General features: G+C 46.3%; 1 pseudogene; it reads right to left on the bottom strand.

Moving 5' to 3' along the window:
• Positions 1-490: 490 nt before the first annotated feature.
• On the bottom strand, positions 491-11,424 carry LOC121047184 (annotated as a pseudogene).
• Between the last annotated feature and the right edge of the window lie 1,533 nt (positions 11,425-12,957).

Genomic DNA, 12,957 nt, shown 5'->3' on the forward strand with positions numbered 1-12,957 from the left:
GAACCCCCCCCCCCCCCCGCGAGGCCACGTGACCCCTCCCCCCGAGGTCACGTAATCACCCCCCCCCCCCCCCCTGGAGGACATTCAAGAACGAGGGGAGGAGGAAGATAAGGAGGTGAGGAGGAGGGAGGGGGTATACCCTCCCCTGAGTACCCTTCCATCCTCTTCCTCAAGAGCTGCGCTCTAATTCGGCGTCACAAGGAGTTGTAAACGGCTTTCACTTCTTATTTGTGACATAAAGATTAAGGGCAGAAATGAGATACTTTGCTTTAAAAACCCAATACAAATCGTTGGAATGAAAAATGTCACTGCCACACGTTTTAGGTAAGCCACCCCAATTTTATTTTATTCGTTTCATAGTAAGTTTTCTATCTTATTTGTCAACCATACGTGTACCCCACTTAGGAATGCAAAAAAAAACAAAAAACTGTGGTGTCAGTGATTGTGATTATACAGCTCCAGAAGCTGCATCAGCTGCGCGATGGCTCGTTCAACATTCAACTTCCCAAAATATGTGCACATCTATGGCACTGTTACAGATCGCTTTTGCTGAAGAGACAGAGAGACATGAAAAAAACTCTATATTAGAGATTTTTTTTTTGCCTTTTTATTGAAATATCTATATAAATCTTCAAATAAAAAACATTTACGTTGGAGCATCACCGGCTGTGTTGCAACCTCTCGGGACTGCTTTCGACTAGTGTCGACAAATTATGAAGATATTCGTGGATAAGAGGAACTTTAAAAGAAACACCAGGCAAGCATACAAGCAAAAAGTGAAAGCCGTTTACAACTCCCTGTAACGCCGAATTAGAGCGCAGCTCTTGAGGAGGAGTAGGAAAGGGTACTGAGGGGGGGGGGGGTCACGTGACCTCGGAGAGGGGGGGGTCACGTGACCTCCCCCTCCCCGAGGTCCTCCCGAAGGAACCCGAGGTCCTCCCGAAGGAACCCGAGGTCCTCTTGAAGGAACCCGAGCTTCTCCCGAAGGAACCCGAGGTTCTCCCGAAGGAACCCGAGGTTCTCCCGAGGTCTTCCCGAAGGAACCCGAGGTCCTCCCGAAGGAACCCGAGGTCCTCCGGGAGGACCTCGGGTTCCTTCGGGAAAATTTACCCATAATGTACCGCGCGGTTACGCCGACGCCGCTCAAGCCGGAAACGGGCGCCTAAGAGCTGCGCTCTATAAAGGCATTTCGCATGAGCATGTTCTGGCTCGCCGCAGTCGCAAGCCCATGCTAACCCGGCTGTAGTTGGGTGGGGTTACTCGCGGATTGCGCTTTTTCTGGGATGACTTTTTAAGCCTGGCGTCATCAGATGGGACCGAACGGGGGAGAGGAGGTTCACCAAGTTCCATCCGCTCATCGTTAGGCTGAACGGCTGAGGGAGCAGCTGGTACGGGCACCTCCTTAGATGTCGAGGCCTTTCCTAAAGCCTTAAAACGAAACACACCTTCCTGGGAGGGGTCCGAGTAACCAAGACAGGGACATCGTTCGATGACCCGTCCTTAGGAATGGAGGAGGCACCAGTGCCTTCTCCCTGAGGCTGGTGTTGCCTCTTCTCTTGTCTACCCTCAGTTAGCACAAAGGCATCCCTTGCCTCTGCACCATCGGAGGCCCCTGTGGTTTCTTTGGTTCCAACGAAAAACGGAGTCTTGGATCGAATCCTTGTGAGGCAGGGGGAGGTGGTGGAATTACCAGGTCATTAGAACAAACCTGGATTCCTACCGAAGACTTTTATGGTACACCCCCTGCACGTGCAACCAAAGAATAAGGCCCCCTTTGCAGGAAGGAGAATCGCTTCCTGGTTTCGGGGAACGAAATGTTCTCTTTCACTTTGAGTGTTACAATTTCTTTATCTTCTTTCCATTGTTTGCAAGATCGGGAATAAGCAGGGTGAGGTTCATAGCAGTTGATGCAGCAAGGTGGATTTGAGCAATTCTCTACAGGGTGATCATTTTTGCCATACTTGGCACACGTTGTCTTTCCACGGCAGCTCTGGGCGCTATGGCCATATCTTTGGCAATGAAAGCAACGTTCAGGGTTTGGCACATACGGCCGTACTCTACAATTCAGATACCCTACTTTGACTGATTCCGGAAGCGCCCTCAGCTCAAAAGTCAGAATGACATGCTTGGTCTTCATCTCTTGACCGTCCCGGCGAAAACAAATTCGTTTTGCAGCCCCCGCAGGGGGCACCTGTGAAAGCAGGTGTTTGGAGAGTGGCGTCTCCACGGACCCCGAGCCCCGCAGGGGGCGCCTGCACCTTAGGTGCTAGGTGCTTGGTGAGTTGCGTCACCACGGACCCTAGCTACGTGGGCCACCATACCCGCACGCAGGGGGCACCTACTTTAGTAGGTGCTTGGTGAGTGGCGTCACTACGAACCCCGAGCCATGTGGGTTCGCCCACCCACGTCTGGCTGTGCGTGGCGTACCCGTGTCCGGGGAAAAGGGGACCCTGGTGGTTGAGCCAAGCCCGGGGTATGTTTGGACCCTTCGGGGCCCCCCGGGCGAGGCAATACACCACTTCGACCCCTGCTTCTCGTAGACGGGTGTCCTGGCTTGGCCCGACCAGGATGATTCAGTCAGTCGCCTTTTCTACCCTCTTCTTCCCTCTTTCACTTTTCCTTCCTCCTCTTTCTCTTTTCTTCTGCACTCTCTTCCTTCCTTTTTCACCTTCTTAGGCGGCAAGGGCTAACCTTGAGTGGAAACAGGTCCTGTCCCTGCATCCACACTCGGTTATAGTGCCCGGGCAGCACTGGTAGAGTAATTGTGTCAGCCAAGCCTTTCTTGTTATGGCACATTACCTACCCCCTCGTTGGGCTCCGTGGTGGGCGGTGCACCCGGGCACTGAAATTCCTTCCCATCTTTATGGGTTCCAAAACTAAACCAACTGATCGGGCCCTGAAAAGGACCCGCACCGAAGTCATTGACATCTCCACTAAGACCCCTGATCTTTTCAAATTTCCTAAGTTTCTTGTTCTGCACTCTGAGGACGAAAAGCCACTGGCTAAACTTTCTCCTTTTTTAGTTTCCAAAGTGCTTGAAGGTGTTATCGGTGCAAACTTTAGCGCCAAAAAGATGGCATCAGGCGACCTCCTTGTGGAGGTAAATACAAAAAAACAAAGTGACTCACTTATTGCCCTGAACGCGGTCTCAGACTACAAGGTCAGTGTGACCCCCCATCGAAAGTTGAACACTGTCCAAGGGGTCATCTCTGAAGATGACTTGCTCGACTTGACAGATACAGAGCTAGTTGAGGGTCTCTCAGGACAGGGAGTGGTTGCAGCACGACGCATCACCATCCGTCGCGACGGCATAGAACGCAAAACAAAGCATGTTATTCTCACTTTCGACACTACGACTCTACCCACTAATGTAAAGGCAGGCTACCTTCAGTGCCGTGTCCGGCCTTATGTGCCGAACCCTCAGCGCTGCTTTAAGTGTCAGAGGTTCGGCCATGGGTCGCGGAGCTGTCGAGGTAGCGAGACCTGCGCCAAATGCTCCAGTAAGGAGCACGTCGCTGATGTGTGTGAGAACGAAGCTCAGTGCACTAACTGTAATGAAAACATCCAGCATACTCCCGATCTTGCCCGTTATGGAAGCAAGAAAAAGAAATTCTCACCTTAAAGGTTAAAGAAAACATTTCCTACATTGATGCAAAAAAGCGTTTTGCCTTTGTCTCCAAAGGCTCTTATGCCCAGGCCGTACATAGGGGACCGGTACGGCCAATGGTTTCGACTGGAACACAGACGTCTACGGACGATCTGCGCCTCCCGTCGAGGTCTCCGGCGTCTTCGGGAGCGGTGCCAGTGACACCGCTTTCGAATCTCAAGGTGGATGCTGCCTCCTCAGCATCCACCTCAGGGCAGGGGCTGACCTCCCCTGCTCCACCTGGCCCTTTGGCCCCTAAGGGCCGAGGCCTACCCCCTCGCACCTCTGCTCCACAGAGGAAGCCCGGGGAGCCGCCAAAGCAGTCGACCTCCAGGGGTCAACTGCCGGCGGCAACAGACGAGCCCATGGATGTAAGTGGGCCCAGGTCCGAGGAGGATACTCCCCTCTCAGGATCGGAGTCGTCTCCTTCTGTCGCCAGTGACCCCACTTGTAAACAGAAAGATCCTCCTAAAAAGCAGACTACCCCACGTGTAAAAATAGATTTTAGAACTTAACAGATCTCCCCTTTAGGTCACTTTTATAAATTGTTTTCGTCTCTAAATGGCAAAGAACTATAGCATTATGCAGTTGAATTGCCGTGGTCTTTTCCCTAATATTGATGACATAAATTTTTTTCTTGATGAGCTCCGACCTGTCGCTATATGCCTACAGGAGACTCATCTCAAGGACACACAAACAAATGTTCTACGTCGTCATCAGGATTTTAGAAAGGACCGTGTGTCCCATAGCAACTCCTCTGGCGGAGTAGCTGTGGTTGTGCAGAGTGGTATTGCCTGTGCTTCTGTTCCTCTTACAACCTCTCTAGAAGCAGTAGCAGTTCGTATTCTTCTTGACCGCCTTATTACGCTTGTTTCACTTTACTTGCCACCAAATATTCCACTGCATTTACATGACCTGCATGGACTTGTAGCGCAACTTCCGCAACCTTTTTTAATCTTGGGGGATTTTAACGCCCACCACCCCATGTGGGGTAGGGCTCGCCAAGACTCCCGTGGTGGTGTCATTGAAAGATTTTTATTGTCATCCGGCCTTTGCCTTTTAAATGGACATGATCCTACATTTTTTAGTGCAGCTCATAATACTTTCACTTCCATCGATTTGTCTCTTTCATCGCCAACTTTACTTCCCTGTTTTTCTTGGAAAGTTTTAGATAACCCTTTTGGGAGCGACCATTTTCCTGTTTTTTTAGGAAGTACTGTAGCACCTCCTTCACTTTCAACACGTATCCCCAGATGGAAATTAGACAAAGCTGACTGGGCTCTTTTTGCATTAAAAGCAGTGCTTGACCCAGCTGAACTTTTAGCTATGACTCCGGAAAATGCCACCTTGTACGTTACTGACCGTATCATAAATGCTGCTTCTGCCTCCATTCCACAAACATCTGAAAATCTTCCTAAGCGCTGCAAGCCTTGGTGGACCAAAGACTGTTCTGTTACGCTTAAACGTCAGAACAGGGCCTGGGGCACTTTCTGCCGCTACCCAACGGTCTGGAACAAGATAGAGTTTAAAAAATGTAAAGCAAAGGCTCGTTGGACAAGGAAACGAGCTAAGAAAAGCTCATGGATGAAATATGTTTCCAAGGTGAACAGTTTTGTCACTACTAAGGAGGTGTGGGATCGAATGAGGAAAATTCGGGGTAACTACCTCTCTTTTAGGACGCCTCTTTTTCCCTCAGCTTCGCCAACCTTGAAAGGCCAGGCAAATGTTCTCGCGAAACATTTTTGTGAAGTGTCTAGCTCGTCTAGTTATTCGGCAAAATTTAAAAAGTTTAAAGCTGTAGCAGAAAAGCAGCCAATTGCTATGTCAGGATCAGACACTCTGGTATACAACCAGCCTTTCACAATGTGCGAACTCGAGGTGGCCCTTGGGTCAAAAAAGCAGTCGGCACCTGGTCCTGACAAAATCCACTATGAAATGTTGCGGCACTTGTCTCCTGAATCTCTAGGCCATTTGTTAACCTTTTTTAATCATTTGTGGATGGCTTCTGCCTTTCCTCAGTGCTGGAAGCGGGCACACATAATTCCTCTACTAAAACCCGGTAAAGACTCTGCTCTACCAGCAAGTTATCGTCCCATTGCAATGACCAGTTGCCTTGGGAAAACTTATGAAAAACTAATAAATAGACGATTAGTACACTTTTTAGAGACTGAGGGAATTTTAGATCCCAATCAGTGTGGGTTTAGAATGGGGCGATCAACATTGGATCATCTTGTTCGCCTGGAAATTTTCATACGTGAAGCGTTTGTTCATCGACAGCACTGCGTTTCAGTATTTTTTGACCTAGAGAAAGCATATGATACTACTTGGCGTTACGGGATTTTAAAGGACTTATACTCACATGGTGTCCGTGGCCGCATGTTGCGCTGCATAAGGGAGTTTTCGACTAACCGAACTTTTCAGGTTAGGTTTGGTTCCACACTTTCGGATGTTTTTCCTCAGGAAAATGGCGTCCCTCAAGGGGCTGTATTGAGCGTCGCTTTGTTTGTGGTGAAGATAAACAGCCTTGCTGCAGTGATACCTCCATCAGTTTTATATTCATTATATGTAGATGATGTGCAGATTTCCTTTTCGTCCTGCAATCTCTCAAGTTGCGAGCGCCAGCTTCAACTCTCAATAAACAAAATGAGCAATTGGGCCGATGAAAATGGTTTTAAGTTTTCATCTGAAAAAACAGTGTGTGTGCCATTTTCACTATGTCGTGGTATGTTGCTTGATCCTTGTTTGCAGCTCAATAGCACTGCAATACCTGTAAAATACGAGCACAAATTTTTAGGGGTTATTTTCGACAAGAAACTTACCTTTGTGGCTCACGTCAAGGAGCTGAAGCAGAAATGCTTGCGGTCGTCTAACATTCTCAAAGTGCTTTCACACACATCCTGGGGGTCTGACAGACGGTGTCTCTTACGACTTTATAACTTCTTGGTGCGGTCCCGTCTGGACTATGGCGCGATTGTTTATGGGTCGGCACGTCCGTCTGCCCTGAAGATGTTGGACCTTGTCCATCATCTGGGGCTCAGGCTCGCCACGGGAGCATTTCGAACATCACCTGTGCTTAGCTTGTATGCTGATACACATCAAATGTCTTTGGAAAGACGAAGGCAGTATTTGAGTCTTTGTTATGCTTACAAGATATACAGCTATCCTGAACATCCCACTTTTGATGCACTTCAACCTTCTACGTCCTTCCGACTCTTTGAAAACAAGCCGAGCATTGTTCGGCCCCTGAGTTTCAGAGTGCAGAGCATGGTAACATCGCTCCATCTCCCCTTTAGTGAGGCTGCTGTGTTGAGGGGCAATGAGAGAGTTGCGCCTTGGGACCTTCTGCCAATTTCTTGTGACTGGTCACTGTCTAAGTACAGAAAGGGAGCTGTTTCTCCACTCGTTCTTCAGCAGGAGTTTGCCGATTTAGAACAGAAATACAAGGACTACTCGCATTTTTACACTGATGGATCGAAAACATCAACTTTTGTGGGGTGTGCAGTTTATTCCATTACCTTCAGCAAAGCTCGACAACTCCACACTTGTGCAAATATTTTTACTGCCGAATTGTACGGTATTTTAATGGCTGTGGAGTACTTATTAGAGAACAATATCATGAAAGCAATTCTGTTTGTCGACTCTCAAGGCGTTCTTCTAGCCGTTTCGTCCTTAGCAGACAGCAAGAACCTTCTCGTGCAATGTCTTTGGGTACGGCTTAACCGAGCACTTCAACTAGGACACCAGATTAAATTCTGCTGGGTCCCAAGCCACGTGGGTATTTCCGGCAATGAGAAGGCAGACTTGCTTGCTGCCTCTGCAAAAGAGTACCCAAAACTGCCTCTTGGCCTGCCACACCAAGACCTGAAACCGATCATACAGAAATCGATTATGAAGTCATGGCAGTTGGATTGGGATTTGGAAAAAGAGAACAAGCTTCATGTTATCAAGCCCCAACTGGGGGTATGGGAGAGTTCCTTCCATAAAGTCCGTCGGGTTGAGGTTCTCCTTTGCCGTTTAAGAATTGGTCATACCCGTTTGACTAATTTGCACCTGCTCTGTGGTGAAGATGTTAAACTTTGCGACAAGTGTGGCAAAGATATGACTGTTTTGCACATCCTGTGGCATTGCAAAGCTTTAAACCCAGAGCGCCGAAAATGTTTTCCTGAACTTTTTCGCGATCACCTCCCCTTTCATCCATATTTCCTGCTTGGCGATGAACCATTGGTACCATTCGATCGAGTTTTAAATTTCCTTCATAACACTGGCCTTTTACACCAGCTGTAACTTGCAGTACTTTTAGATCACACCTCTAAGCCCTTTGGGAAAACCTTCGTTTGGCGCAATATGGCCTAAGTTGCTCTTGCGCCATAAAACCCCAAATCATCATCATCGTTTTGCAGCAATGACTCTTTGGTCACGAAGGCCATCGACAATTTCATCTTCGGGGGATTCCAGAAGGTCATCTTCTGATATTACGCCTTCAATGGTGTTCAAAGTGCGGTGGGGTGATACAGTAACCCTGAAGTCAGAAACCGAGTTGAGTGCCAACGGGTCTGAGCTTTGCTGAGAGGTTACAACTTCAACGAGACCTCCAGATGTCTTTTTTTTGCTTTAAAATTCTTGATTGCAAATTCAAGAGTCTTAGAAACCAGGAAAGGGGATAGCTTGAATAAATGTTTTTCCGTTTCACAGTGCATGACGAGAAATGTAGGAAACTTCTCCACAGGTGCAAATGCTTCTATAACGTGTACTTCAGTCCGGACCCTTTTAAGGCCCAATCAGGTTTTTTGCTCAGTTTGGAAGCCATAAGAAATGGGAAGGCGTTCGGCATCTGTAGCGCACCACCCACCACGGAGCCCAACATGGGGATAGGTAATGCGCCATAGCGATAAAAGGTTTTGTTGACGACATTACGCTATCAGTGCTGCCAAGACACTATAACCTAGTGTGGGTCCAGACAAGGGGTCTATCGTCACCCAACGTTAGCCCTTGCCGCCAAAGATGGTGAATATGAATGAAAGAAAAGTAGAGAAAAGAGAAAGATAAGAGGGGATAGTAGAAGATATGGCGACAAGACTGAATCATCCTGGCCGGGCCTTACTAGGACTCCCGTCTATGAGAAGCGGGGGTCGAAGCGGTGTATTGCCTCGCCCGGGGGCCCCGAAGGGTCCAAACCTACCCCGTGCTCGGCTCAACCACCAGGGTGCCCTTTTCCTCAGACACGGGAAAGCCACGCACAGCCAGACGTGGGCGGGCGAACCCACATGGCTCGGGGTCCGTGGTGACGCCACTCACCAACCACCTGCTTTCACAGGCGCCCCCTGTGGGGCTGTACTAAAGGGCTCTCAATCGGTTGTGAAACGCTTCCCATTAAAAATACAACGCTGTCTTTTTTTTTTCGGCTCCTTTTATTATTTAGACGCAAAATCACATGGACCTCTGAACAGACCTGTACGTAACGAGTTACAAGTAAGGAAATACTTGTAGTCAATTATATTTTATTGTACATAACTTTTTAACGCTTCAGTTGCTTTTCTTTTTTGCGGTAACGTTCGCTGTAATTCAATTATGATATTTGATTAATTACTAGTAATCTAATATATGCTCCTGAAAGAGCTAAAATTACTGAGTTGAGATTTTTTTACGTCAAATATCCATGTCTGGCTGTGCGTCACTCGTTTATGGAGCAACAACGATGGACACATTGTTTGGCCCCTAAAAAAAAAAAAAAAAGGATGCCAAGATACTGAAAAGATTAGAATGTCAAAGCACTCGGCGACACTTTATTTGTTTTAACTGTCGAGCTGTCGAGAGTGCCTCGTATCCTGTGTGCGGGAATTCGCAAAAAACTGTCCACGGAGGATTTATTAGTTTTTTCCCCGTTTTTCGCTTGGCATGCATTTGAACCATGGTGAAGAATAAATATCAAGATAATCTAAACCACGATCAAAATCTCAATTTAAATCATACCTCTTTTACTGTAATAATTTTATTCAAACATTTCTAAAATGTTTATCACGAGCCAAAGGCAGTGCTCTTCTAAGAAAATCAGAGCTGTTCTTGTTCCAGTATAACGCGTGTCAGATCAATAAAAAGTTAGTTAAACTGTATAGTTTAAATTTACTGCATTTTTATCCCAAATATTGTTATCAGTGATCGACATATTGATCAGACGCTACTGGCACGTTTAAAGATGCACGTAATAATAAAGATTCAATATTTTATAGCTACAGTGATTGAAATCAAATTAATCTCATTTAATCAAATAAAGGTGATTTGAATAAAACCATTCTGATTTACATTATAGTAAAAAAAAAATCTCGATTTTCCTTTTATTTGTGCCAGCAAATACCGATGAAAAAATAAAAAAAAATACAACAAAACAGACAATAGGGAAAAAAAAAAAAAAAACACTTAGCAGAGCGTGGTTTCGACCCACGGACCTCTGGGTTATGGGCCCAGCACGCTTCCACTGCGCCACTCTTTTTTTTTTTTTCTTTATTGCCTTTTTGGCGTTTTTCAGCATAGTTATAAAAAGGAGACTAAAAACACGGCAGCCCCAGCTTGCTGACGGGAGTACATTAAAATTCCTTCAAGGAAACACACTCGTCCAAAAGCGACATCCATTCGGGAGGCTCAGGCCGTTGGCGGTACACTTCGCGAATGTACGCGACACTTTGAATAAAATTTTCTCGGACAGGACGAACATTCGCTTCCGCATGGCGGACACCCATTTTCGTCTTCCAGATGCTATGTAAGCTTAGAGCCATAAACATGTCATATGGCACTCCACCTTCATTTTCGACTCGCAGGAATCGAATGCCGCGCGGGTTTATAGGGAGGGTTTTTTTTATAGTGCGCTGGAGTATGTCCCAGTGAAAAACCGCGTCCCAGCACTCAATAAACACATGTTCTACCGTTTCTGGTTGCTTGCACAGTCAACAATTTACCGACCATGGTACGTATATCCCTTTTGCCGCCAACCATGGTTTCACAGGCAAAGTACCTCAATGCAGCTTGAAAAAAAAAAAAGGATTTAATGGAGGGTTTAACTGGCATTCTCTTAACCCTCTTCAGGACGTCAATACCAGGGCCCTCACTGTATAATGTTCTGTACAGAGGTACCGGCATTAAAACATCCACCAAATCGTTGTATAGCTTTTTTCGTCGGGCAGTACTTAGATAGTCTAAAGAAAAACGAACACTCAATATTCGGAAGGAAAGCAAAACTTCTCGCAAATAGCCTCACGGCCCTGCACAAATAACATCACTGGAAGACACGACAAAATTCGGTAAAACTTTACGCAAACGAACCTGCATAACTGTACGTAAAAAATAGTGATTCTGATCTCTCAGAAACATAAACCGAGACACAATTTGCCTTATAAACAAGTGAGACAGACCTAACCCACCACTGCGAACAGAACGGAACAAATTGGTTCGGGCACATCTTTCCCATACTGAGCCCCAGATGAACACCGCGAATACTCGGTGGAGCCTCTGCACATTAATTCGCGTCATGAACAGCACTTGTAAAACATACCACACTTTTGCTATTAAAAAAAGATCACAAACCGTGGCTCGTGCAAACATGGACAAATCTCGGCCCCTCCATCCCTCCGTTTTCATCCTGACCTTTTCAGTCTCCTCCTTCCAATACTCTGAATGCAACTCTGAATTATGTTTACCTTGTTTAAGCCTGGGCCCTGTATATAATTGTCACCATTGTCGTGTATAAACACTCGATTACCTGTCTTTATATATGTTAAATTGTTCATTCACTCATATGTTGAGCTTCTGCGGATGTAAAGGGGAGGCGGGGTCTTCGTCAAGTAGCGACATGCTGCTTTTTTCCCCTGCCTCCCCCTCTCAGATGGAAAGGAAATAAAATTGATTGACTGGTATTTTTATAGTAACAGGAAAGTGCATAAATGTTGCGCTTCGTTAACGAAATTCTGCTAGCGAAATATAAAGCGGCTTGTGTTTATACTGGTTCCGCTTCTGTGTGATTAATTGTTTTGAACTTTCTGTTTTCTGGTCAAAGATGTGCCGCGAATGTATCACCTCTACTGTGAGGTTCAGCAGGGCCTGAGCTTGATTTGGCAGACAGCGTTTGCTCGTTAAGAGTGTTGCGTAAAGTACATCTGAAAAGTACTTGAAGTAAAGTGCAAAGTCGGTTAGGGGTTATGTACTTTAAGTATCTTAAATACACCGGGCGCAATGTACTTGAAGTAAAGTACTATAAATACAACATACTCTTAAAGTGACGTACAAATACTTTTCAACATCACCTTTTGTGATGCCGTTTCAAACCCTATTTTTTTCCTTATTTTATCTGGTATGCATTGCTCCAGGGGTAATCGGAGGAGTATCAGTTTTTTTTCGGAAATGACGGCAAATACTGGATAAAGTCAAGTCGTCACGGGGTAGTTCCTTTACTCTCGCCGACGAACTTTTTAATACAATACACTTATAAGACACCTATTTTTATCGGTCCAATAGCCGCCATTACTTCACTCAGACAAATGACTAGAAGACGTCTCGGAAGACGACAGCGCGTTTTCACATGAAGATACGCCATTTTTTGTTTCCAAAATTGAGGAATGTACTTTAGAGTCGGGAATATTACTTTCTTCAGAAATTACCAGAGAAAAAATACTTTAGCAAAGTACAAGCACATGCTCAGAGAATGTACTTCAAGTAAGGTACAATTAAGTTGTCTAATCCTATTTGAAATAGTACTTTAAGTACCATTGTCTTAAAGAGATGCTAAACCGAAAATTGAATTTTAGAAGAAAAAAAAAAAAACGCAGAATCGAAAGGCGGGACGCTACAAATCCTAAACATGTCACTCATAAAGCGGTATCTCCAACGGATCGTCGTATTTTTGTAAAAGAAGAGCGCGCTCGCATAAGGCCGAAAAGACGCGTGACCTCGCGCCGTCTTCAAACCTTTCTCGACGATTTTGGTACAGCCCCAGTCGCGGCGTTTTACGAGAAGGTAGGTTTTTGTCAGGTTCCTTTCAAAACAACGCAGCAATACACGCCTCACATGGGGGTTTCCGCCCACAGCCGCAGACCGGAAGTGCGCCCGACGCGCCACCACCGCGCCGTCACGTAACAGAGATGAGTTCGTGCATACTCCTCCTGTATCTGGCGAGAATTCCTACGTTGGGGAGACGCGGGAAGAGACCCTTTCTTCAAATGCGTCAAGTCTCCTTGAATTTCGGGACACAAAGAAACGCCAGTTTTCGGCGCTAATCCCGCATTTTACTGGGACTCACTTGCGACGTGTCTGTCCGCTCATTTTTG

This window comes from Ixodes scapularis, unplaced genomic scaffold (assembly GCF_016920785.2).
Source record: "Ixodes scapularis isolate PalLabHiFi unplaced genomic scaffold, ASM1692078v2 ptg000320l_1___fragment_1__unscaffolded, whole genome shotgun sequence".
Lineage (NCBI taxonomy): Eukaryota > Metazoa > Arthropoda > Arachnida > Ixodida > Ixodidae > Ixodes > Ixodes scapularis.